Source organism: Papio anubis, chromosome 7 (genome assembly GCF_008728515.1).
Source record: "Papio anubis isolate 15944 chromosome 7, Panubis1.0, whole genome shotgun sequence".
Taxonomy (NCBI): domain Eukaryota; kingdom Metazoa; phylum Chordata; class Mammalia; order Primates; family Cercopithecidae; genus Papio; species Papio anubis.
Genome location: NC_044982.1, coordinates 160,524,213 through 160,546,806, shown reverse-complemented (window position 1 = coordinate 160,546,806; position 22,594 = coordinate 160,524,213). Strand labels below are relative to the sequence as shown.

Below are 22,594 nucleotides of genomic sequence, written 5' to 3'. Positions count from 1 at the left end.
GACAACTTTGTAAATAATAGATAAAATTTTAAAATTTTTAACATCTAGTCTTTCTAGATGTATAGAGTCTCATAAAGTATAATTTTGTAAATAAGTCATTGTAAAATTTCATGGTTTCATTGTGTTTTGCAAATGTCTTGGCAGTGAACTTGATAGAATTTTGGGCTTCTTGACCTATACATATTTTGGTATCTAACCTTTATTGGGTTGTTAGTGTAAGGAATAAGTTAAAAGAATGTGTATTTTTAACTTTAAATTATAATCAGAAAGAAAATACATTTAACCATTGTTTAGTGCTTCTATTATATATTAAAAACTTCAGTCTCAATTTTGTAGTTACATTGTTGATAGGGCATTATATAAATATACTTTTATAGTCATTGTAGGAAATGTCTTTTATAAGGAAAAATTTCTTCTACCTCTTTGAATTACACAGTTTTGTATTTACTTGGACTGCATGACAACATTCAAAAAACACTTTAACAGATAAAAATGACATTTTCTAAAGCTAGGTTTGCTAGATGCATGGAGTCTCAACAAAGTATAAATGTGTAAATATTTCATTGTAAAATATCATAAATTGACTCTTTTAAGTTTTCAGTAGTACAATAGGTAATCAATAATTGGCCTCTTGGGACTGTGTAACATTTTGATGTTTGTGTGTTCTGAGACAGAGCAATAGATTGCCTCCGTATCTTTTAAACATTAAGGTCTCTTGTGTAAGAAAAATAACCATTGTGGGTTTTTTGTGCATCGTATACTGATACGAAACAAAGAAACAAATCCCCCTGGATATTTTATCTTTAGAAAGATAGAGGAAGATATGAGAAGGGAATGGTCATTGTAAATTAGATAGATATATTGAGTGTTAGAAGATTATTTAAGTAATTGTTCTTTTGTTATTTGTACTCTTTGCAAATTTATTTAAATGCATATCCATGTATATCATAAGTATTCACATGCATGTCTAAATTTAATTTAGTGGCATAGATCTATTTCAAGGGTATTAATCTTTCACTCATGTACTGCTTTGTGTTTTATTTTCATTTAAAAAATTGTGGAACTAGTGACTGGGCATGGTGGCTCATGCCTGTAACCCCAGCACTTTGGGAGGCCGAGGCGGTCGATCACCTGAGATCAGGAGTTTGAGACCAGCCTGGCCAACATGGTGAACCCCCGTCTCTACTAAAACTACAAATATTAGGTGGGCATGGTGGCGGGTCCCTGTAATCCCAGCTACTTGGGAGGCTGAGACAGGAGAATTGCTTGAACCCTGGAGGTTGCAGTGAGCCGAGATTGCACCATTGCACTCCAGCCTTGGCAACAAGAGCAAAACTCTGTATCAAAAAAAAAAAAAAAATTAAAAAAAATTGTGGAACTAGTGTTTTATTTCTAAGCTTGCAGATATTTCTAGAATTCCACTTAGTGTTACATCTAAATGTATGGTGATTATTCGTTAAATAATAAGCAGGTCTGTAAACATTTTATTCTCTAACCTCTTTCCACATTTGTATGAGTATAGAAAAACTGTGGTTGTGAATATTTTTTACTTTTTGATAGCTTTTAAAAACTCAGATATGTGATAATCAGAGATTTCAAGTTTACTTACAGTGTAAATTAGGAAAATTTTTATAAAGATTCCATCCAGTATTGATCAAAAGTTTAAATTGTATGTATTTTTAAGCAGCAGTTTGGCAATGACAATCAAATTGATACTATGTAAAAGTTTTGAAATGTTATAGCTGGCTACTGGGGTTTTATCTATTCCAATTCTTGAAAATTTACCAAATACAGGTTGGCTATAAAATCATAACTGAGGTATCTGTCAGTAAATCAAAGATTGCAATGATTATAGCTTCTTTAACATGAATGTAATTCTAACACTAAAAAATTTCCATATGGAATATGTTTTGTAGTCCTAAATTGATATTTTATATCATTTTTCAATGAACAACTAGCTGTTTACAGAGGTCTGTGCATATGTCTCTAGTTTTTCTAACTGAAATATTAATGGTTAATTATAAAAATATGAATTATATGTGGGGCTTGTCGTTCTGACATTTAATACTTCAGTGTTGTGGTAATGGTGATTATTTAAATATACTGTTTGAAATTGTAACACATGAGTTAAAAGATTGTATATGTACATATTTGTATATTACTACATGACAAAAATCTAGAAAGAATATGATTCACATGAACATTGTTTGGAGGGACATGACAAAGTTGTAACAGTCCTGTGTAGTGAATGGAGAATAGAAGGACTACTTCTGCTTTCTGTATCTGAAATTTTCAAAAGCTATTTCAAAATGAACATTGAAACAAAAGGAAATTTTAGAGACAACCACTTTGTGCCTGTCTTCATCCTTGACATTCAACATCCTAGGAACAATGGGCTGCTGTATTCAACTTCTTGTTCTCAACAGCATTATGAATGATTTTTGATTGATCTCACAAAGAGCATGTGATTTAGACATTAATGCAGCAACTACCATGAAACGGAGTATTGGATTACCTAAGGAAAGAAGCAGAAGATGGAATTTGAGGTAGGTGTCAGTGAAATTTCTGTTGAGAAACAGATGAGTGAAAGGAAATAGTAACTGAAACATTCTATAAGGAAAGTACATTTTAATAGTGGTGACAATGCTATATTTTTGGGTACCGACTAGATCAAGATGTTGGAGGAGGTGTCTCTTGGGATATGTTGGAAGTTATCCTTCATTAATTTGGTATAAACTGAAAACAGATTGCTTCCTTCCTTTTAAAGTGGTTGAGTCTTTGATGGATTTAAAGTAGGCCTTTGGGGATTTATAGATCATTCAGAATTAGCAGGGGAAAATTTTAAATATTCTCTGCATCTTTCTAAAAGGTGTGGTTTAAAGTTGGTGAGAAAGTGAAATGGTTGCCGGTTGAACTTGATTTTCTCTATTCACTATGCCAGGCTAGCCTAAAATTATCCTAATGGGTATGTTCTGGTGCCTGATTTGTATCTAAATGTTTCTGTATTGGTTACCGTTTTTCTTAGGCAATCAGGATGAGTGCAAAACTTATTTGCAGCTAACCTGCAAATGGAATCATCAGGAACATCCCCTTTCTTACGGAGTCCCTTAATTTACAACTTAACTGCAAACATAGGTAAGAAGGTTCTGGTGCTATTTGAGGGTGAGGTTTTGCCTAAGCTCAGGAAAATAATACTGGTACAAGTGTATTTCCTGGCCACCTTGGAAGTATCAAATGAGTTAGTCGTTAAAATATATTTTATCAAAGTGAAGGTATAGTTTGGTTCCCAGACCAAACTGAGGGTCGGGCTGCTATTTCTCATGGTCCAATAATGAGATGCAGATGAACAGGGGAGGAAGAGTTAGAGCTAGTTACAGGAAGAAGGCCTGGAAATTGTCACCACACCAATTCAAAATTACAAACTTTTTCAGAGCTTAAATACCTTCTAAGCTATACGTGCATGTGTAAGTGTGTATCTAAAGACATAAGTGATCTATAACTAAGGTCTGAGTCTTAGAGACCTTCCTCTGGAGCCTCAGTAAATTTATGTAATCTAAATGGGTCCAGGTGCTGAGGTGATTACCCTTATCTTGTCTCCTACTAAATCATGAAGGTTTGGGGAGTTCCTTCATACCCCCAGTAAACTTACTCGTGGAGGCCTAGAGAGTTTCTTCAGACCCCCAATAAAACTTGTTTAATCATGCTTTAAGGTTCAAGAGAGGCTTAGGCAAAATTTGGTGGGCTTTTGTGACATTCCAGCCTTTGGATAACGAAATGGCTCTTTCAACTTCTAATATTTAACTAAATCATTCCATCGGTACTGAAACAGCTGTTAATGGAGGCCGGTTTAGTGGAACCTGGTCTGCCACAGGTGCACAGGCACACACAGTACCTTTAATTAGTTTGCTTATTTATGGTCCAACACGAAAATATAACTAACAAAAGAAATGACCAGGCATCTAATTATTAGAAATTATAAAATCGGCAATATGTGTTATTTTCATAAATGTACAGTTTTCACAAAATGTTTTCACATACAGTTCTTTGATATGATAAAGGGTGAAGTTCATGGAAACCACAAAAAGATACTGATACTGAAAACTATTAAAGTCATTATTGAGGTTGTAAGTTGACTTTACTATAGGATTGATAATGGGAAGTGTTTCTAAATGGTAACATGACCTGGAATAAAGTTCAGCATGAGCATTCACTTAACCTGCCACCTTAGCTGTTTCATTAGAGTGGTATATATCTCACTTTACAGTGTTTCTTCTTTTTCCTTGTCAGGAGATGGTAGTTCCAAGAAGGAACATTTTATCGTCTTTGTTTTTAATCTCAAGAATGGTACCTGCCATCAGTGAATGACTTGTTGCACTGCTTTCATTGAAGTGTTCTTCATTCCCTCGGCAATATGATTGTAAGGGCAGTTGAGTGCTAACTTGATTGGGAGAGGGGCGGTTTGGTTAGATAGGACTTGATATATTCTGTTTTTCGTAAGTTTGATATTTTTTTCTGGCAGCTAGTTGACATTCAGATCTGGTTGGTTACATACTGCTATGTAATAAATTATCCTGAAACAGGGGCATAGAACAATATTGTTATGTCCATGGATTCTGTTGGTCTGACCATGCCCAGGACAGTTTAGGAATTGTATCTTCTCCAAAGTTTCATTGTAGCTTCTGTGTTTTTAGTATAGTTACTATTTCTTTCTCATCAGATAGGCTGAGCTCTTTTTGTTATTATCATTTAAATATTTAGGCATTGTTGTCATGTATAGTGTGCAGAAATGCATGTATACTGCAGGTAATAATTCTGTATGTGAACAAGTGACCTAGAGGTAAAGGAATCCGAATACAAAGACATTGTGTGGATAATGTTGGAGAGGTCCGTTTTTCACAAGACATAGGAAGGAAAGAGGCTGGGCGTGGTGGCTCCTGCCTGTAATCCCAGCATGAGGTCGAGGTGGGTGGGTCGGTCACTTGAGGTCAGGAGTTCAAGAACAGTCTGACCAACATGGTGAAACCCCGTCTCTACTAAAAATACAAAATTAGCTGGGCGCAGTTGCATAATCTCAGCTGCTTGGGAGGCTGAGGCAGGAGAATCGCTTGAACCCAGGAGGCGAAGATTGCAGTGAGCCAAGATCACGCCATTGCACCCCAGCCTGGGCAACAAGAGCGAAACTCCATCTCAAGAAAAACAAATAACAACAACAAAAAAAAAAAAAAAAAAAAAAAGAAGGAAAGAGAGCTAACATCTGACCTCCTTTATTATTAAAATACTCCAAAAGGAATTTTGATCCACATGCTCTTTCTCCATAATAGAATGAATGTTGCATATCATTTTACAGACAAATTTTATTAGTTCTTGCCAATGATATAAACTTTGCTTCTAACCTTTTCCCATTTTTCCAACTGTGTTCTCTCAGGTGATGACTGAAAAAGGGAACCTGTGCTACTATTTGTACCATCATCTTCACGAAAATCAAAAAATGCTTTTTATGATGTATGGAGACACTCTTCATGTGTGTTTCAGTGGACATTCCTTGCAGATACAAAAAACTGAGAAAGCTCACTTTTGGAAAGTGACCTAAAAAGTGTCATTGAAGTGAATTTTCAGTAGGCACGACGATTGTTTTCATGGTTGCTGTTGGATCATGTCTCAGGAGCTGGAATGACAGACATTACTGAACAAAGAAATCAGGATAGTGAAACTTAAAGAGTTTCATCTCAGTGCTTTCATAAGTATGAAGTGCATATATTTATAATTTTCACTAATCACAGGGTAAATATAAAATTGATTCATTAAAAATGTTTCATAAGAATTCAAAGGACATAGAATTTTGTGAAATGTAGTAGTTTTACTTAAATGCCTTTCTCTATTTCTACCCCCGAGCCAATTTTTTAGAAACTAGTTGATACGTAAGTAGTTTTGGGGGGATGATATACATTTTCTATATAGTAAACATGTACTTGGATGTGTGTGGATGTGTATCTGATTAGTTTGTTGGAGTGATTCCTATGGTTTGGAACTGCTGGGGCCATGTTTAGGCAAAAATCTATATTTTTGAGTAAACTCCCCATGACTAGAGCAAATTTCCCCAGTATTTGAGAATTCTTCATTTCCTAAAGCTGTACAAACATCAGATAATCAATATTCGTAAGGATCGATAATGTAATTTATAATGAAATTGCTTTCTGAGCTATTAATGTTAACTATATCATCTTAATAGTGCCTTAAAACTCATTTGTGCTATTCCATTTTCCTCTGTTCCTTTTATGTTCACTTCCTTTCTAATGTTAGTCTCCTCGTACTGATTTCTGAAGAGTTCATTTGTGATTACAGATGTTAACATTTTGTCTAGAATAGCAAATATGTTTTTTCTCATTCATTTTACTATGGTGTTTTATTTTTTGGTTATATAGAAGTTGTATATTGAAATATAATCTTGTTCTGTTTTATGACTTTGGAGTTTCGTGTTGTTTTTTTTTAAACATGTTTACATTAATATCATTTATTTGTATTGCCTTCTATTTCAGCAGTTATTTTGTCATTTCTTTTTCCATTAACCATCATTCTGGTGTTAATGAATGCATTACATATTTAGTTATCTCTTAAATTCTACCATAAAGAAAATTTCCAGGTAAAATTGACTACACTTCTGTTAACTTGCCTTACCATCTTATTGACACTAATAATTACTAATGATTTATACTGTCTTATCTATTCCATTGAGTTCTATCTCATTTCTCTTCTTTTTCAGAATATTCCCTGTCTATACTTGCATTTTTTTCTATCAATTGACACTTACAATTATTTTTGCAAGTTGGAAAAAAATGCAGTATTAATTTCATTTGCAACAAACTTAATAGATTAATTAGGAGAGAATAGATATCTTTAAAATTGAGTCTTCTATCCAACTGCAAGGTAGGTCTTTCTATTTTTAATTGAATAATAATTTGGGGATATTGCTAGTGCAGTTTTTAAAAGTATTTTTTAATACTAGGCATTTTTTAGTTATTAATTTAGTGATTTGAATTAGTCAACTTATCTAATTGATATGTGAAAACTTGTTGTATGCCTTTTCTAGTAGTCTTTACTGAATTTCTAAAATTATGACTTTCTTGAACAATTTGTCATTTTAATTATCTTGATAAAGTACATTCGTAAGTATTTCTAGGATATATGGAAATACTTGGCAATTGGACTGTTAATTGCAGTCCACTTAGGTCATGGTTGTTTTTGTTCTTACTGGCATTTCAGTAGTCTTTTAGAAGAAGATGTTTTACCAAATTTGGTGACAGGTTTAATAAAATTTCTTTTTGTATAGTTGAAAAACCTGTCCTTATAATTATCAAGGTTAAAATTAACGTATTCCAAAATTGAACATTATTCCATCCCATGAATGAAGTAAATTATATTTTAGTATATACTCCTTGATTGTAGTTGTTATAATTTCATTTGGAATTTCTGAAATGATTCCTAAACAAACAGCTTTTTACTTGTTCTGTTGTCAGAGGTTTTTGATGTTTTACTGAGTCTTTGAAACCATTTTGAGTATTTCTGGCACAGGCTAGAAACAAGTAATGTTTTTCTTTAATTATGTAGAAATGTTGGCTTAAAAAGGTGTTGAAATAATAGTGTGTTTTTTTTTTTTTAAAGTTATTTATCTTTTGTCCAAAATCAACTAAGCATTTATGTAAACTTGTGTTTTTTGGAACCCTTTATTCTATTTCCTTGTTCTTTGTGTTTGTCTTTATGCCAGTATCACACTGTTACGATTATTGTAGCTTTGTAGTTAACATTTTGAAATTGGGAACTGTGACTCTTACAGCTTTGTTCTTTTTCAGGTTTGTTTTGCTCATTTCAGCCCTTTGAAACGCTATATGAGTTTTAGGATTTTGTTTTTTAATTTTTGCCAAAAATATGGGAAGTTTACTGGGGATTAAATCTGTACATTGCTATGAGTAATATTGACATAAACAATACTAACTCTTCCAGTCCATGAACATGGGATGTCTTTTTATTTATGTCGTTTATTTCTTTCAGAAATGATTTGTAAATTTCATTGTACAGAAAATTTTCTTTGATCTTACTGGTTAAGTCGCTAAGTATTGTATTTTTAAAATGCTATTGCAAGTGGAATTGTTCTTTGAATTTCCTTTGTGAATTATTCATTGCTATTTTTGCTTGCTGAATTTGTTGCCTGGTATTTTGTGGAATTTATTAGTTCTAAGATTTTTTTTATACTCCTAAGGGAAATTTTCAGCCTGTAAATTTTTTTTTTGAGACATAGTCTCACTGTCGCCCAGACTGGAGTGCAGTGGCGCTATCTCCCAGGTTCGAACAATTCTCCTGCCTCAGCCTTCCGAGTAGCTGGGATTACAGGTGACTGCCACCATGCCTGGCTAATTTTTGTATTTTTAGAAGAGATGGGGTTTCACCGTGTTGGCCAGGCTGGTCTCGAACTCCTGAGCTCAAGTCATCTCCTCCCTTAGCCTCCGCAAGTGCTGCTATTACAGGTGTGAGTCCCCATGCCCGACCAGCCTATAAAATTTTAGTGGATGCCAAGAGAGATACTTTTACTTCTTTTCCGACTTGGGTGTCATTTCTTTCTTTTTGTTACTTGATTGCTCTGGCAAGGATTTGTAATACTATGTTGAAAAGAAGTGGCAAAAGCAGGCATCCTTGCTTTGTAACTGATACCAGAGGAAATCCTTTTAGTATTTAACCATTGAGATGAATGTTGTTTTGAGTTTCATTTATAGCTTTTACTATGGTTGTGTGATTTCATTCTATTCCTAATTTGTTGAATGTTGAATTTTTTATTCCTTCTTTGTCTTGCTTTGGTAAGATGGTAATGCTGGCCCCATAAAATGTGTTGGGGAGTGTTTCCTCCTTGAATTTCTTAGAAAAGTTTGAAAACACTTGTTGTTTAAGTATTTCTTTGATGGAAGATTTTTCATTAATAATTCAATACTGTTAATAGTTTCGTGTGTGTGGTTTTGATTTGGTGGCCTTTAGTCTCCTAGGTTTCTAGGAATTTGTACGTTTCATCTAGGTTATCTAATTTGTTAACATTCACTTGCTTATAGTACTCTTAGAAAATCTCTTAGTTCTGTAGACTTTGCATTATGTTTCTGATGGTAGCAACTTGAGTCTTCCCTCTTTTTTCTGGTCCACTTAGCTAAAGGTTTGTCAGTTTTCTTGATTTTTGCTTATGAAGAGCCAAGTGGTTATTTTGTGTTCATTTTCTGTTTTATTCATCTCTGTATCATTCTTTATGTCCTTTTCCTCTTTGTGTTTAGTTTGCTTTTATAGTTCTTTAATTTGTACAGTTTGTTGATTTGAAATTTTTTATGTTACATTAATAGGTGTAAGATTCATAAAACGTTTTATTTTCATTTTCATTCATTCCCACATATTTTCTAATGTTCCTTTTAACCTCTTTGTTGTACTAGTTGTTTGTGTTTTCTCATGTCCACAAATTTGACTTTTCCAAGGCTTTTCTTCTGTTAATTGATTTCTAAATTCATGGCCTTGCTGTGGTCAGAGAAGAGGCTTTTTCTGTCTGCCTTTTCAAAATTTATTGAGACTGAATTTGTGACTTAACTACATTTGTTGTGAAAAATGTCTCATGCACTTAAAGGGGAATATGCATTTTGTTGTTCAGAGATTGTTGTGTGCATATCTGTTAAATATAATTGATTTATTGTGATGTTACACACTTCATTTTTCTCTTTTTTTGGGGGAGGGGTGGGGGATGAGACAGAGACTGGCTCTATTCCCCAGGCTGGAGTGCAGTTGTGTGATCTTGGCTCACTGCAACCTCTGCCTCCCAGGTTCAAACGATTCTCCTGCCTCAGCCTCCAAAGTAGCTAGGATTACAAGCGCCTGCCACCACACCCGGTTAATTTTTGTGTTTTTAGTAGAGATAGGGTTTTGCCATGTTGGCCAGGGCTGGTCTCAAACTCCTGACCTTGTGATCCACCTGCCGTGGCCTCCCAGAGTGCTGGGATTACAGGCGTGAGCCACCACACCTGGCTCACACCTCTGTTTTCTTACTTGTTTCTGGTTATTCTTCCCATCATTGAGAGTAGGTTCTTGGAAGTCTGCATCTCTTAGTGAGGAAATGTCTATTTCTCCCTTCTTTTATGTCAATTTTTGTTTCATATATTTTGGTGGTTTATTAGGATCATAAACATTGATCATCTTTATCTTGTAGTTTTGATTAATGTATGATGTACATTTTTGTTTGTTGTAACATCTTGGATTAACAGTCTGTTTTGTCTGACTTTCACAGTCTACAAAGTATCTGCTTCTCTAACACCTTCACTCCTACCCCTTTCAGTTGTTGTTATAAAAATATATCTTTTAACATATTGTGGATCAAAAAATATTATTTGAAATTCATTTTTTTGTTAAATTGTTTAGAAGATAAATTGTAGAGTTATAATGAAAGTTACAGTAATATTTACTGGTTTTTAGCCTAATGTGTGGTTTTATAATTTATCAATTTCAAGTCATGTAGAATCTAAAAAAGGCAAGAGGCTGGACATAGTAGCTCACGCCTGTAATACCCGGCACTTTGGGAGGCTAAGGGGGGAGGATTGCTAGAGACCAGGAATTTGAGACCAGCCTGTGCAACATAGCAAGAGGCTGTCTCTACAAAACAAATTTTAACAACAACAAATAGCTGGGTGTGGTGGCATATGCCTGTAGTCCCAGATACTCAGGAAGCTGAGATGCAAGGGTCTCTTGATCCCTGGAGGTTGAGGCTACAATGAGCCATGGTGATGCCACTGCATTTCAGCCTGTGCAACAGAATCAGAGCCTGTTTCTTAATGAAAAGCAAGTGGAGGGACACCATTGTTAACCTCTCATAATTGCTCAAATACTTACCTTTAACCACATCTTTATTTCTTCATAGGGCTTCCATTTACTGTTTATTTCAACCTTCAGGAGTCTTTTCAGTGTTTTTGTTTGGTGGGGGAGCAGATCTAATGTTAACAAACTCCTGTTGTTTGTACATCTGGGAATGTATCAATTTCTCCCTTTTTAAAAAAAATTAACAGTTTTGTTGGATATTAGATTCTTAGTTGAATGGTTTTTTTTGGTTTGTTTTTTTGTTTTTTTTAGCACATTGAATGTGTCCACTACCTTCTGGCCTCGTGAGAAATTAACTGATAATCCTTGTTATGTGATGCCAGTTTTCTGTTGTTGCTTTTCAGAATTCTTTCTCTTTTGCTCTTCATAGTTGAAAGATAATGTGTCTCATTGTGGGTCTTTGAGTTAATCTTGCTTGGAGTTTGTTCAGGTTCTTACATGTTAATATATCTTTCATCAGATTTGAGAAGTTTCCGTCTAGAATTTCTTCAGATATTCTTTCTTTTGCATGGTTTGTCTTTTCTGGAAATCCTGCAGTGTGTGTATTGGTTAGCTTGAGTGGTAGACCAGAAGTTTAGAACTCTGTGTACCTTTCTTCAATATTTTTTCTTTTTGTTCCTCAGAACTGATAAATTTCTGAAGTTTGCTGATCCTTTTTGTTGCCTGCTGAGATAATGCATTGGAATCCCTCTAGAAAATTTTTCATTTCAGTTAATTGAACGTTTCATGTTCCAGAATTTCATTTTGCGTTCCTTTGTGAAATTTTTTTTGTCTCATTATTCCATTTTGCTCGTGCATCATTTTCTTAACCTTCTCCATCACTTCCTTTAGTTCTTTGAGCAACTTTAAGATAGTTGTTTTAAAAGCTGCTTACCTGTCTTAACATCTTTGAGATTAGAAGTGGTAAACTGATGAGGGCACAGCCTCTCAGTGTTTGTATATCAGAGTGGTGTGTTTTGTTTTTTGTTTGTTCCTACCCTCACTCCTTCTGCAAGCTGTATGTAAGTTGTTCCAGAAATGTGCACAGCTACCTTGTGTGAGGCTGTAGGAGTTAGGGCTAGGTAATTTGTACTTTGCTAAGAGTTGATGTTGAGTGAAATTAACCTGAATAAACCTGAATTTAGAGGTTAATACAATCCTCCAGAGTTCCATACCAGTTATACCGATTATTCTGGTGTATTTGTCATCTCGGGGAGAAAGAGGTCTGGTGCATCTTGCTCTGCCATCCTCCCAGAACCCTCAGCTCACCAGTTTTTTTTGTTTGGATACAATTTCTCATTCTGTCCCCAGGCTGTAGTGCAGTGGCACTATCATAGCTCACTGCAGCCTCGACTTTTTGGGCCCAAGGGACCCTCCTGCCTCAGCCTTCTGAGTAGCTGCGACTACAGACATGCCTGGATAATTTTTCTTTTCTGAAGAGATGGGGGTCTCACTATATTGCCTAGCCTCATCTTGGACTCCTGGACTCAAGGAGTCCCCTAGTCTCAGCCTCACAAAGTCCTGGGATTCTAGGCGTGAGCCACTCTGCCCAGCTTGTTTTACAGTAGTCAAATGAATCTGCCCACTTTCTGATTATCAATAAAAGTTGTGTTCTATAATTTTGTTACTTTTCAATTGTGATGGATTATACATGACATAAATTTTGCCATATTAACCAGATTTAATTATATTACTCGTTAGCATTAAATGCACTCACAGTGTTGTGTAACTATCACCATTTTCAGAACTTTTGTCATCTTAATTGGAAACTGTATACCTGTTACTCTAATCCCTAGTCCCTTGTCTCCCCAATCATGTTTTCTGCATTTGATTTTGCCTATTGTAGGTATTTCATGTTTTTTGGTTCCTGGCATATTTCACCTAATGCTTTCAAGTTTCATGTAATACATGAGAACTTCATTTCTTATTATGACTGAGTAAATTCATTTTGTGTATGTATATGTGTGTGTATATATGAGTGTATGTGTGTGTATACACATATAACACCACATTTTTTATCCATCTGCTAATGGACACAATTTTGAATCTATTCCTCTGCTAATGGCCATTTTATATGCCCGTGCTCACCAAAACATTCACAGTGTCCATTAAGAGATGAATACATTTAAAAATACGTCCATTAATATTTGAACGTTGGCATACAAATATCTGGGTTCATGTCTTCATATCTGAGTATGTATATAGGGGAATGAAATTGCTGAGTTATTTGGTAATTTCATGAACTTGCTTTTTGAGGAAATATTTGTTATTTATTATGAGAAATTGAAGTCACCAAAAATGAGAACTGAATAATGTACCTTCCATTATCTAGCAACTAGAATTAATAACTATCAACATTTTTCCCTATTTTGAAAGTTACAGTTACCATGGTGATTTAATCCTGAATAGGTTTATATTTTTATGTATCAATTTTCAAAATAATTGCAATATCCTATTTCTACCTAGTAAAATTTACTAAAATCCCTGTGTGCCTTCTAAACACACAAAGAAAACAATCCTCATTTAAATTTCTCAAGGTTGTGCATGGTGTCTCAAGCCTGCAATCATAGCATTTTTGGAGGCCAAGGCATTTTGCTTGAGCCCAGGAGTTCCAGATGAGCATTGACAACTAGTGAAACCTGTCTTCACAGAAAAAAGAAAAAAAAATTAGGTGTGGTGGCATGCACTTGTGAACCCAATTGTTTCGGAAGCTCAAGCAGGAGGATCACTTAAGCATTGAGCTACAATCATAACACTGAACTCCAGGCTGGGTATTCTAGTGGATTTCTTATTTCTTATTTGCTGGTTTTTTTGAGGAGGGGGGGATTGATTCAACCCTTTACTTTTAGTATACTGAAGGAATTGGTGAGCTACTGTGGTCCAAAATATATATTGTGTATACACCGTATGTAGTCTGAATTCTTGTATGACAAAGTACAGTCCATATTTGTAAGGGGTGCTTGGAAAGGTATATTAGGTATATTACCTTACATGCGTAGATCTTCATTAAGTAATAGTTGGCAAGATCTACTATAAACTTGTTACATATTTCTATATTTGTCATATTAGAGACCTTTTTAGTCTTTGATGTTATTTTTCCCATTAATTTGATGTCCTGGCCTGGTCATGCTTTCAGTTTTTCATGAGATCATGCTAATGAGATTTCTTAAAAGTTTTGCAAATATAATCTGATAACATACTTTGATTTTTTGAAAAAAAGTCATCTCTTACCCAGTAAATATAAACTAATTGCTGGTTTTCTTTTGTAATTTTTTCTCAATGTATTTTATGTTAAGGTTTGGAGATACCAATCCTTTTAAGCGTAATCATCATGCTATCTGGTAAAAATTACATTGTACACATGGTAGGATGCCACCCCTGTGGTCATGTTTAATATTTTTTTCTCAGTGTTTCAGTGTTTTTTTCAAAAAATACTAAACATTGAGATGAAAGGGAAGGTTATCAGAGTATCCCACTTTAGTTTATAGTGCTCAGATACTAGCTCCCTACCTGTTAGAACACATTCCCAAATGTCGGCTTGAACTATATTTTTATGTATTGTTTGTCTGCTTTGTATTAAAGACAAAAGCTCATTATCAATTAGTTGTATGTTTTAAAGAGTTGACCACAACTTTCATCATAAGACCTATCTAAAGAGGAATGCATGATGTGTTAGTACCAAGGAGTAGAAATACAATGAGTGTATTTGTTTTCATGTTCCTTAAGAGGGAATGCACTAGCAACTGAAGGTAAAATAGATACAAATCAAGTAAACCATTATGTTTTCAGTCATTATGTCACTTTGAACAACAATTTGTTTAATCATTTGTTTAATCATTTTGCGATAGCTTGTGGCTTGGAACGGTCTTATTTTTAGTGTTCAGTGTATTTATTTATGGGAGTGTATACATATTCCAGGGTGTTCTCGTTCCTCAGGGAAAATCTGGGTGGTATAGAAGAATTTTGTTCTTTATTGTGAGTCCATTTATAATTTCATCTTTTTTTAAAAAAAGGCGTTTTTCCTACAGTAAGACATTTTGATTGTGACTTTTGTTGTGAGAAAAAAAATTGTGAAGACGTTGTAAAGATTGGTCATGAGGAAGGTGACTTGACTGGGTATCACAGACTTACAACATCTTACATGTGTTTAGAGTTATGTTAACGGCACATTTATAAGCAAAGTAATGTCACGGAATAGAAGACCTGTAAGTTGACATGAGAAACAGAAAGTGTATTAAAGTTACCTGCAATCATGGGGGTAGATTGTTAGCCAAATGAGTAAGAAATTAGATTCATCTCTCATGGTATGTAGCATGAAGAATGTAAAATGAATCAGAGGTTTAAATTAAAAACTGCAGAAATTACACAGTTTCAGAAAGCAAATGAATGTCTCTCCAATTTTGAGGAAATTACTGATGATACACATTGTAGAAGCAACAAGAAACACAAAGATTGATAGTAAAAAGGAAATGACAAAGTTGAAAAAGTTAGTTGTGACATCACATAAGAATACCTTTGGTATATGTAAGATATAATATAATTGGGGAAAAATACCAGCTCAAAGGAAAAGTGACTTGAGCACGTAGTTCACTAAAAAAATACAAAGTGCTATTAACCATATAAAAGGGTTCTTGGATTTGCTCATAATAAGGATAATGACAATTGAAAATACAGCTAAGATATAATTAGTTTCTCTACTATCAGATTAGCAAAAGTCCAAAGTTTGACAACATTTTTTTTTGGCAACATGTTGGGAATTATGGAAAATCATACGTTGCTGCTAGTGATGTAAAATGTAAAACATATGGGTAGGAATTTAATACTTTGTAAATTTATATCATCTGTGGCAAAAAACGTAATTCGTCTTCTAGTAATATGTAGCAGTAAGAATGATTGATGGATGTTTGTATACCACTATGTGATAATGTCTTGGATATAATGTAGAAATAGGGAAGATGTAGGCTACAGAAAGTAAAAATGGTAATATGGTGCTTAGGGTGCTTTCATCATCATAATAGATAACCATGTTTATTAATGGTGCCCTGGGTAGTAACTGCAATTGTACTGGGCTTTCAACAGAATTTTGTCAAAATGGGATGCTGCATGAGCTAATGAGTTGTGGAATAAATAGGTTTTTATTGTGGAATAATAAGTAAAACAAAGAAGGGGGTTTTGCAGTATCTTAGGAAGAAGAACAGACATTCCGGATAAAGTTCCTTTAATACGAAGATAGCATTTTTAAATACTTGGAGTAGTGAGTGATGCAGCTTTCTCTATGAGAGCAGGGTCAGTTCCCAAATAAATCCCAGCCTCCTCTCTTCTGTTAATTTCTTCGGAAGAACTTTTGAAGTATTTGTCGAAGGTTGCAAACTCCTCAGGAGGAGGCCAGGCACGGTGCCTCACACCTGTAATCCCAGCACTTTGGGAAGCCGAGGCGGGAGGATCACCTGAGGTTAGCAGGTCAAGATGAGCCTGGCCAACATGGCGAAGCCCCATCTCTATCAAAAATATAAAATTTAGCTGGGTGTGGTGATGCGTGCCTGTAATCCTGGCTACTTGGGAGGCTTGAAGGAGGAGAATCACTTGAACCCAGAAGGCAGAGGTTGCAGTGAGACAAGATCATGCCACTGCACTCCAGCCTGGGTGATAAAATGAGACTCCTTCTGGAAAAGAAAAGAAAAAAAAAAAAAGGAAACCCGAGATTCTGCTTAACAGTTATAAAGTCAGAAGGTATGAAGATTATTTGAAGTTAGGCCTGTGGACTGGCTGATTGGATCTTCAGTAGTATGAGAAAGTTTAGTTAAGCCAAGGCACTATGTAAAACTCCAAGCTGTACGGAGCTCTGCCTGGCCAGCTGGTTGGCACTTGGGTAATGGGGAATGATAAGTGGTTAATTGCTTCATTGAATGACTAGATTAGTGGTAGGATTAATGGATAAATTAACAGATGGGAATGGGTATATAAATGGGTATAAGATGAGGAATAATAATGGAATCACAAGTGGATGATGTGCAAATGGGACTGTATGTGTGGATTGATGGATGGATCTTGAATGCATTTTTGATGAAATTAAGGAACAAGAATAAATATATGAAGTATGGTATACATGTAAGCATGTTTGTATGTGTGTGTGTGTGTGTATAGATTGATGCAAGAGTGGAAGGGGAGTAAGGATAAAAGCTTTGGACAGCTATATTGACAACGCAAAATAAACTGAAGGTGGATGTATGAATGTATGAATTTGATGGGTATGTGCCTGAAAGAATGTATGGATAGGTCAGTTTAGGAAAGGATCAGTAATGATTGTAATCATGTAATTCTCACAGTAACTGTTCAACAGTGACTGTTAAGGATGCTGCGTGCTCATGGCAGTAACTCATGGGCCAACGTCACTAAGACTAATGCTTCTTACTGCTTTTATGACAGCATAAGGTTTTATTTTTCACTCTGGCTTTGGTAGAGTTATGGAAAATCATCCATTGTCTCTTAAATACGTAATGATAAATTGGGTAAAGGAATTGGGTAAATCCCATGGCTTTCCAAAACTTCAGGAGATTTAGGAGCTGTATTTATGCTTTCTCAAGGAAGGGATAAAAAGGACACATTAAACACTGATAATGCTTACTGTAGGATACTTTTCTGGTCTCACAAACTAGGTGTACTTTCTACTTAAATGAAAACTTTATCCCCTTCACAGGGGGAACCAACAAAAACCTCATCCGGGTAAAAATCCAACGTCTCAGTGATGCTATCTCCCTATCATGAGGTAATTCGCAGTAATCTGTACCTCATGTCTCAGTGTACCTACTATTGGCCCAGAGATAGGTGAAACTTAAAGATAATTATATCTTGGCTGGGCGCAATGGCTCATGCCTGTAATCCCAGCACTTTGGGAGGCCGAGGCTGGTAGATCATGAGGTCAGGAGTTCAAGACCAGCCTGGCCAACATGGTGAAACCCGTCTCTACTAAAAATACAAAAAACAGCCCGATGTGGTGTTGCGCGACTGTAATCCCAGCTACCCAGGAAGCTGAGGCAGGAGAATTGTTTGAACCCAGGAGGCAGAGGTTACAGTAAACTGAGATTGTGTGCCATTGCACTTCTGCCTGGGCAATAGAGTGAGACTCCATCTCAAAAAAAAAAAAAAAAATTGAATCTCATTTCCCTTTGTACAATGTACAATGAGCAGAGTCAGGGAAACCATAATACACCTCCAAACTCTAAGCTGTCAAATGTGAGAGTAATCACTTTTCCATAGAAATTTTGAAATTCCTCTGGAAATACATTGTGAAGGCTCCCTATACTGGGCTAGAGAGTGTTTTATTAGGTCCTGGAAGATGCTCACTTTTTCCTTGTTTTCCCTGGCTGTAGCTTTTACCTCTGGCACACTTTCCCAATCCCCTTATCCTACTTAATTATTTTTGAGATAGGCATTGTGGAAGATGTTTGACTGTTCATAGAGATGATTACTTTAAGTCTTAAAACAATCAGGGGCTTTTCGTTTCTTTGGAAGTAAAAGTGACCCATTAAAAATGTAAAATGTATCATGGGCACAGGAATTTCATGGCCTATATGTGATTCTACCTTACATCTTACCCATGGTGATTGTAGAACCATGTGTTGATGTGTTATTTCCAAAAGAGGTGAATGCCCTTGAAACAGTGATCTATCATATGGAGCAAAGCTTCCTGGAGAGCCATCATAACAGACCCACAGGAATATTTTCATTAGTGAGAAGTAAATGTGTTAAGCCAGTAAGATTTTGAAGTGGCCACAACTTCAATCTGAGTACAGAGGGAAAATCACACACAATAATTCAGTGATTGGTGGATAGGTGCATTCAAGGAGGCAGGGTTGGATTGGTGGTTTCGAGCATGGTTGTAGTAGTAGACAGGCAGACATGTGAATTGATGGAAGGATGCAAGACTGGTTAGTGAAATTTTCTTCGTATTATATGGTTATGTGGATTTAATAACTAGTCATTGAAATTATGTGGGATTGGATATTTAAAGCCCTGAAAGATGAATACATTAATCTTCTAATATAATTTGAGATGGATGCATGCAAAATTTGGTATAATGAATAATGTAAGAAATGGATGGAAAGTAGAATATGAGCAGATGACTGGATGCGAGGATGGAGAGTGCAAGTTTTAAAAACCTGTTGGGGCCGGGTGCGGTGGCCCACGCCTGTAATCCCAGCACTTTGGGAGGCTGAGGCGGGCAGATCACGAGGTCAGGAGATTGAGACCATCCTGGCGAACATGGTGAGACCCTGTCTCTACTAAAAATACAAAAAAATTAGCTGGGCGTGGTGGCGGGCACCTGTAGTCCCAGCTTCTAGAGAGGCTGAGGCAGGAGAATGGCGTGAACCCGGGAGGAAGCGGAGCTTGCAGTGAGCAGAGATTGTGCCACTGTACTCTGGCCTGGGCGACAGAGCAAGACTCCGTCCAAAAACAAAACAAAAACCAATAACCTGTTGGGTGTATGTTTGATTATATGCACAGTGGAATTATCTAGTGAAGGTGCAGATGGTTATATGCCTAGGTGTTAGCATTGGAGTGGATCAAAAATGGAATGCTATATGCATGGATCTTTAGATTGATGAATACAAGTACGGCTATCTAAAATCTTGGATAAATGTAGGGATCAGGGTACGGATACATTGGTTGCATGGGTGATAGCTGTGTGTTTGATAGCTTTGGAGTGGCTTAATGGACAGTGGGTTGATTCACGCGGTGATGGTACAGGAATTTGATGACTATGAGAATGGGCTGATGGAATAATAAAGTCATATGTAAAGTTGACGGGAAAGATGGACATTTGAAAGACAATGGTATATTTTCATGGACAAATTCATTATGAAATTATGAAAGTTTTGTTTTTGCATTCTCAACATGTGTTAGTAAATAAGCAAAAACAAACTAACCACAGTGGGTTCACAAATTAATCAAAATGATCTTTCAATATTTTAATAATTTGCAGACTCTAGGAGGTTGAGGAATGAGAGAACTTCACCTTCTGTATATTAACCGGTCATATGTCACAATTTTCCCATATTTTTCACAGTTATAGCTGAGGTGGTACCAGTTTAAGAAGTGAGAACTACTTCACTGACTGATATTTGCATATAAATCCAAATCATTGTGCTTGTTTACTATTTTTGTAGACGTCATTCTTCAAAAGTGCTGGTAAGAATCAGAAACCCTGGTGTACTGTTTATATTTGACCAATTTGATATTGAATCTAATTTGTGATATTTTACAATCCAAAACCATACATGAATTCTATAAAACACAAGATTGTGAATTTGTGGAGTGATTATCAGTTAGGTGAAATGAAAGAGATAAAAGGGCTCCCTAAATTGTGACACGGTTTTGATAAGTAGTTTATGCAGGTTTTGATTTACCACTCTTACCTACTCTCACCATAGTATATGATGTTATGTGGACTGAGACTGTAACTTTTTATCTGTATACTCAGTAAATTTTATATTATTTCAGTAAATTTTACTGAATGAATGCTTTGGAATAAATTCATCAGCTAGAGGGAGATAAGAAAGAAATCTGGCAGCCTGTGGAAAATAAACAAAATGGATAGGATATTAAAAGTCATCAGAGAGCAAAGTCATTAGGAATTAGAATTTACTGTAAATAGTATGGGTTATAATGAGAGCAGCAGGTTCAATTTTAGTTCCAATTGCATGATTTAGGATATCATCAGTAAGTAGGTAAGGTGAGCAGATAGAAGATGAGGAATATTTCAACACTGAAGTGGTAAAAGTAGGGTCTTAACACCCTTTCATTTGATGAGTGAATGAAAAAAATCTTCAAATATTTTCCAACATTCCTGTTTGTTTGTTTTTTTTTCCACAAGCATCTTTCATAGTCAAGGAGGACAAAGACATCTTTCCTGCAGGTAAAATCATTAAGGACTATATTCTGATTTTGAAGCTGTTCCATTTGCTATGTTGATGATACATTAGATTCTTATTTGAGTTATTTGAAATCAAATTTCTCATACATCCTATTTTGTGGTTATGTGATTATTTTGAGTTGATATTTTAATCAAGGACTTTATAGTTAATGTTTGTTAATAACCAACATTTAAGCAAATCAGGCATTTTATTGACTTTAGTACTACTAGAAGTTGCGCAAGAAGCATACAGGGTAGCAAGGAGAATTGATGGGTGGATACTGGGTTTTAGTTTGTGGAAAGATCTTAATGGAATACTGTGGAATACACAGAGTATCTTATTAGTATTTCCTTATATTGTGTCTTTTAAAAAAATTACTAACCCCTGAACTGGTGTATAAGTTAGAATGAAGAAACTATGCAAGAAATGCTGGTTCAAAGAATAAATAAGTGGTTGGTTGGCATGAAATAATTTGGAATAGAAGACAGGTATTCAAATCACAGAAAAAAATGTGTAGAGAAAGGAAGGAAAATGGCAGCTTTATCATTTGCATACAGTACGTACACCTGGTTTTTTTAGGTTTTGGGTTATTCCACATCAGATTGTAGGAGTCTGGTTTTATGGAGTGTTACTTGACTTGAAGATGATGTATTTCTGTCACCAGGCATGGCTGTGTCAACCTGTTGTTTATTTCCATTTGCAATCTCTTCTTCTGTACTCTCAGGTGGTGACCATGTGGATAATGGGATTATAGCCAAATGGTGGTTTCATCTACAGCATCACCAAAATGCTGTTGTTATTGCTTCTTTCTGGGATCTTCTTGCATCTTTGCTTCTCAAGGGGCACAACTTTTATAGAAGTATGTCCAGGAATAGAAGTGACCTGCTTTTTGGCAAGTAATTGCCTGGAATGTTTTTATGTACTTCTCTGCACTCTCAATACATTTCATGCTTCTCTCTATTTTTGTGTATTAACTCATTGTATTTCTTAAATTTATATTTTACTTTTCGAATGGAAGTGAGATTTGTGTATGGTAAATATAATTAATTCAACCCCATGGACACACTAGTCACTCTCCAGATTATGGCAAGTTTTTCTCAGAAGCAGAGGCCCTTGGTGTGCCAGTGATTTTTTTTTCCCCCATGTGTAAGATACTTTTTTTCCTCATTTGAATCAGGAGCCCACAGTTTTTGGACAAGTCTCAAATGAAATCTTAAGCATTTGTGTTGTCTGGACTAGACCTTCTGTAGTGTCCTTTTTGTTAGACCTAGTATATTTCATTCCAGATCAGGATCTGAGCGTGACTATAATTCACCTCTTTCCAAGTACACAAACTTGGATGACATGACAACTGAGTGTGTAAGGGAGAGCGAGACCCTTGCACTGCCATTTTGAGCCATTGTGATCTCATCTTGTAGAACATGTTGTATAACCATTTTCTTGGTATCACTAGTGTTCTTTGGGGCTGGAATAAAAATCTTAGTGTACCAAAGAGATTTCCCCTTTATCTACGTTACCTTGGTTTTCCTTTATTTTCTGTTTAACCTAAGTGGGCTTAATATAAAATAGTGTTTACTTGGTGTTTTAATTGTCTACTTCTGTAACATAAGCTGCACTGTCCACTGGGGAACTGCTTACCATAGTGCCCAACCTGTCTAGATAGGTTTATACAGGGGAGGCATTCAGTAATATTAACTCTCTAGACCAGTGTTAGCAATAACAAACAATTGCTGGAATTTTAAGACTATATTATCAATCCCTTTGATGTCAGTTAATCCTACCAACACAAGATTTAATGGTTTAAAAATCTTATGAAT

The 22,594-nt window shown here is 35.5% G+C and overlaps 1 long non-coding RNA gene across 1 annotated transcript; it reads left to right on the top strand.

Moving 5' to 3' along the window:
• The first annotated feature begins 1,301 nt into the window (after positions 1-1,301).
• On the top strand, positions 1,302-22,293 carry LOC101014404. Its single transcript, XR_004185326.1, has 8 exons — positions 1,302-2,546; positions 3,026-3,135; positions 4,288-4,417; positions 5,426-5,781; positions 6,761-6,924; positions 19,931-20,052; positions 20,738-20,779; positions 21,502-22,293. It is a non-coding gene; the product is annotated as an uncharacterized LOC101014404 (long non-coding RNA).
• Positions 22,294-22,594: the final 301 nt, after the last annotated feature.